Source organism: Talpa europaea (genome assembly GCF_964194135.1).
Source record: "Talpa europaea genome assembly, chromosome: 13".
NCBI classification, from domain to species: domain Eukaryota; kingdom Metazoa; phylum Chordata; class Mammalia; order Eulipotyphla; family Talpidae; genus Talpa; species Talpa europaea.
Genome location: NC_140080.1, coordinates 44,474,622 through 44,480,320, shown reverse-complemented (window position 1 = coordinate 44,480,320; position 5,699 = coordinate 44,474,622). Strand labels below are relative to the sequence as shown.

Sequence of the window (5,699 nt, the reverse complement as noted above, 5' to 3'; positions counted from 1 at the left end):
TTCATATGGAGCTACCAAAAAGCCTGATTAAGCAAAACTCCTGAAAAAAAAGAAAAGAATGGAGGTATCACATGCCCAGACTTCAAACTATACTACAAAGCCATAATAATCAAAACTTCATGGTATCGAAACAAGAACAGACGCAGGGACCAATGGAACCAACTAGAAAATCCAGAAATAAACCCACAGGTTTAGTCATTCATCTTTGACAAAGGAGCCAAGAATATGCACTGGAGCAAAGAAAGTTTGTTCAATAAATGGTGCTGGGAAAACTGGGCTGCTACATGCAAAAGAATGAAGCTTGACTACTACCTCACACCATGCACAAAAATCAACTCAAAATGGATTAAATAACTAGACAAAAGACCTGAAACCATAAAATGCATATGTGATATATAGGTAAAACTTTTTTTTTCCTTTTAACTTGATTTTTTCCACAGTTGAACCCATGCCCCAGTTTCATTCTTCATTGAGAATATAGCCACACTGACCATTGAGGCTCCCACTCACCAATCATGTATAGCAAACAAAAAAAAAACATATAAAAAATTGTCAAAAGATATCCCCTCTAACTCTATGTCTACTTTTGAACTTGCTCATTGCTCTCTTCAGAGCTCCAGTCACATCCTTGTTCCTTAAGCTGTAGATTAGTGAGTTCAACATGGGAGTGAGGAAGGTATAGAATACAGAAAATACTTTGTCTTTCCCTGGACTGTGATAAGAATGTGGCAGCATGTAGGTATATATAGCAACCCCGTAGAAGAGGGTCACCACCATCATGTGAGATGAGCAGGTGACAAATGCCTTCTTCCTCCCCTCCACTGAGCTCATATGATGGACTGTGGTCAGAATTCGGGCATAGGAGACAATCACCACAGAGAAAGGTATCAACAGCATCAAAACACAGCTCCCATACATCACTGTTTCATAGAGTGCTGTCAGCACATAACAATTTCAGGAGAGCTGGTGCCTCACAGAAGAAATGGTTAATATCCCTGAACTTGCAAGAGGATGGTTAATCTCCCCGAACTTTCAAAAGGGGAAGCTCATGGTAATGGGGCTTAGGAGGAAGCCATCTGAAGAGCCCCCAAACCAGGAACCTACTATGATCATCCAACAGACCCGATGGCTCATGAGGACAGGGTATCTAAGAGGGTTACAGATGGCCACATAGGGGTCATAGGCCATGAGCCCCAGCAGGAAAAACTCAGCTCCCACTAGGGTGAGGTAGAGGAAATGCTGAACTGTGCACCCCACAAATGAGATGATTCTTTGATCCAGCAGGTAATTGATCAGTATCTTGGGCACAATAGTGGAGATGTACGTCATGTCAATGAAGGAGAGGTGACTGATGAGGAAGTACATGGGGGTGTGGAGGCGTGAGTCAGTGCAGATTAGGAAAATCATGATCCTGTTGGCCATTACTGATGTGAAAAAGATGATAGAAATGATGGCAAAAAGAAAACCTGAGATGTCCTTGTTGATGAATAGCCCTCTGAAGGTGAAGTCTGTGGAGGAGGTATTGTAGCTTTCCATTGGTTCCAGGTGGTGGTGGTGTGACCTAGAATCATCCAAATTAAATGATGGAATTTGCGTGAAATTTAACTTAACATAATGGGTTAATCATTAAGCAGTGAACTTCTAAAGGTTGGAAGAAAACTTTAAAAATTATTTTTTAGGTTCATCGGCACTGATATCTAAACAACCAATCTGTTCTAAAATGTTTCGAATTAAAACAGATCATTTTACATCAAATTTTCTTTAAATACATTAGATAAGGTGACATTCAGCTCATGCTATTATAATCTAGTGATGTCCATAACATCTAAGGATGCTATGTAGCAGTCAGACATACCCTTGTCTTGTGTGTGTGTATGTGCGTGTATGTGTTTGAACAAACTACCTTAGATGTGTTTAAATTAGTATCATTATTAAATTTAACTTTATTGTAATTGGCATAATCACAATTTTCAAAACATGTTATAGTGGTTGTAGCTAGTATATATATGCCTTTTAGATGCAAATATGGATTATCTACTATGTATGCAGTGAGTCATTATCTATATTATGATTGTTTTCTTGCTGTCAGTTCTTTCATGGGAGAAAATAGAGTGGGCAATGGGAACTACTTTTGCAAATTCAGACATAAAATGTCATCCAATATAAAAGACATACAGTATCCTATAATAATTTTTGTTTATTTTAAGGGCTATATTTCAATTTTATGATGATAACAAATTCACATTAGAATTCTGATTAAACATTACCACGTAGCATGAGCAATTATAAATCAGAGGAAATAGCCCAAGGATATATAATTCACCTATTACTTTGGGAAACTGAAAATTTTTCATAGTGATTAGTAATTAAGAAAAAAACAAATTGACCATGTTTCATGTAAATTTAGGTGTTTATTTCAAATATATATCTAGCAAACATTTTGACAATTATGGATGGTTTTTAATGTTTTTAAAAATTAAACATGACAAAGTGAGATATATTTTTACCTATGTGCTTGGAATTTGAATTGATTAAACCAGTCTATGTTCCTAGAAACATTCTAAAATCATGAGAATTTGAATCAATTCCATAGGAAACAATACTATTAAGAATGACAATGACATTTTGAAAAGTGTACTTGTACCAAGCGCTTTGTGTTTACATTTATATTGACTCATTGGGTTTTGCAATAGACCTAAGAAGGGAAGCACAATAAAACCCACTTTCAGCAATCAGCAGTGAAAATAATGCCCCCATGGTCACATGAACTGTTAATGGCAGAGATATTTGGGCCAGGCATTCTCACTAATTCTGTGTTCACACCTACAGTCAATACTATAACTGTCATAGTTATGAAATACAATGTGTTAGCAATGTGAATCTTAAAATTATAATGATATATAGGCACTAATGAAAGTTAAAAAATACTCTTAATTGAGAGGACATCGCATAAATCATGATAATCTGGATTGATGATGTTTGAGAAGGTGAACTGCATTTCATGTTTATCTTTTTTGAGCAAATTTCAGTACCTTTGATGACAGGTTTTATAAATTTGCTTGACATCAACATCCTTTTTCATCATAATTTGTAATTTGCCTCACTTTTCTTTCTCTATTTTATTTACAATAATGGAGCTCATTAAACTGCATAAATGAAGGCAGAATACTGTTTAGCTTATGGAATAGCCTAAATACTAAGCATTTCATATTGCTTTCACACCTCCCATAGACTGGGTCTTTTAGCAAACCCTAAATCTACAGTAACAGAGGGAACATTGTGCATTGCTTTACAAAGGCAGATATCTTTCTTTGCTCTCCATTCACGTTCATTGCTAAGTCAGGCATATTCTGCTATCTTTTTATTTTATTTTATTTTATTTTAATTTTAATTTTTTTTTAATTTTTTACCAGACCCTATGCTCCTAGCAATAACAGGCAAAATCTAAAGGTATCTCCATTTCAACAGTTAAATCAGCTTAGCCTCCTTTTTGCATATAAAAGATCAACTATTTTAGCAAGCACACTTCATCTGGTCAAATTAATCATCTATTATTTCATTATTGGAGAACACAATGAGGTTATACTTGCTGAAAATTTGCCTGACACAGATTATATTGTTTTTCTTGTGCTTTGGTACAAATGGCAATAATCAGAAAATGCCTGGAATAATACTGTATCTTTATACAGGAATTTGCTCCTGAAACGATGTAGTTAAATTGAGAATCCAATAAACTGAGTTCTTTTGGCCATGGCATAAATTGATTCTGGGACCCAGGATTCTCTCCCCAAAGTTTCCATTTACATGAAATTCAGACAATATGACCTTCAAGATTTCTCTTTAACACAAGTTAGTGGCAGACTGTGGGTAGTGGGAGTGCTATAGTAAAATAACTGAAGGGGGAAATTCTATACTTCCAAAATGAAAACACCAATATAAGTTAACATACATCAATAGATTAAAAAAAGAAGTTCATGGTTAAAGGTGAAGAGACAAAGAAAAATACCAATGTTATTTACATGTATGTTAGCTCTTTATTTCAAAATTATTTGTAAATGTGCAAAAATGGACAATCTCTCATTAAGCAATCGACATATCCAATCTATGAATTTGAATTGTACATACTTCTTGATCTTCAGGGTTGTAGACTCTGACACTCCTGGTGGTGGTAATTCAACAGTTATAGCCTGTATCTCTAACCTTTCTTAGATCTCTTGACTTGAAAGAAATGGTCTTTAATATAAATTCTCAGAAAAAAATTTGCATCATATTTAAGCTTAATAACAATGGATTGAGAAGCATATACGTGCTTGACCTATCAAAACAACAACAACAAAATACTGGGTAAAAATGGCATGGATTTATTGGGTGAAATTTTATTTAAGGCTTTACTTAAATTGTTTTTATAATACTATAACATGCACTAAGAAAAAGTCTCATGTTTATTCCATCCTGGCATTTATGAATAAATATACTTTCCTAATTTTCTTGGGTACACATTTGGCTTAGTACAGATGATCACAAATTATCTTTTCCCACCTAATTTGAATTTAACATATGGTTTCTGTCCAGAACTGTAATGATCGACAGTCTATCCCTCAAATCACGACCGTGATGATCAAAAGCCTGTCCTGTAAATCAATTAACAATGAAACCCCGAAGTAGTAAATTAAAACTCTCATCTACTTACTTGTATGTGACCATTCACTGGTGAACTTTCTGCCAAATGAAAGTGCATGTTCCATGTTCTTTTAATATAATATTCCCACTGCTAGTAAGCTCTGTGCCTATTTGGATTTAAAGCCTCCACTTAAACTTCCTATTGATATTTTCCCTAAAGATCCCCTCAAAGGTAGTTTCTTCTATGTTTCTTTCTTTCATGCTTCTTTATTTTTTTTTCTTTCTTTCATTCTCTTGCTCTCTCTCTTTCTTTACTGTTATTAATTATATACCATTAATTTACATCTTTGTTTTATTTTTCACGATATGAATTTTCTCACCTCAGGTGTGGTCACCATAGTTTCCTACCACCAAAATGCCCATAGTAGTTTCTTTCTTTATAAAAATTCAACTTTTATTACTGTGAATATTACTATTTTTTTTTTTACTTTTTTCTGTGTCAGGCTATGCTTCCAAATTTTAATATTCATTCATAAATTGCTTGCCAGCACATGCTCAAGTCCCAGATAACACTTTGTCTATGTTTATTTTAAAATGCAGTATCTCAATTTCAACAGATTACTATAGGAAGAAATTTCCAGAAATTTAATTTGCTTATATATATTTTTTATATATATATATATATATATATATATATCTCAGACACAACACAGCATTAGCTCATTACATACACATTATAACTTCCATAAAATGTTCTCAAGCTAGGTAAATCCATAATTGTTTAATTTTGAATATGGGTACAAAAGTTCACACATATGCCTAAATCATTTCTGTTCACTTAAATTCTGCTGAGCATTTCAAAAATTTGGATCATCAAGAATAAAATTAAATTGAAATAAGAATCATGACTCATAAGAAAATGTTAATGTAGTCACACAACTTCATCAATTGTCCACACAGTTTGGGACATCACTCTGGGCAGTGACTCAGTGCTTTATTTCTTTGTCAACTGCATAAACTTCCACCAAAACTCCTGAAGAGATCACACGCATAGATAAGTTCCACACCTGGAGAAACCC

The 5,699-nt window shown here is 34.1% G+C and overlaps 1 pseudogene across 1 annotated transcript; it reads right to left on the bottom strand.

Annotated features, from left to right (window-relative positions):
• Positions 1-228: 228 nt before the first annotated feature.
• Positions 229-1,536, bottom strand: LOC311183393 (olfactory receptor 2T1-like; annotated as a pseudogene). The gene has a single exon. The product of its transcript is annotated as an olfactory receptor 2T1-like (transcript).
• Between the last annotated feature and the right edge of the window lie 4,163 nt (positions 1,537-5,699).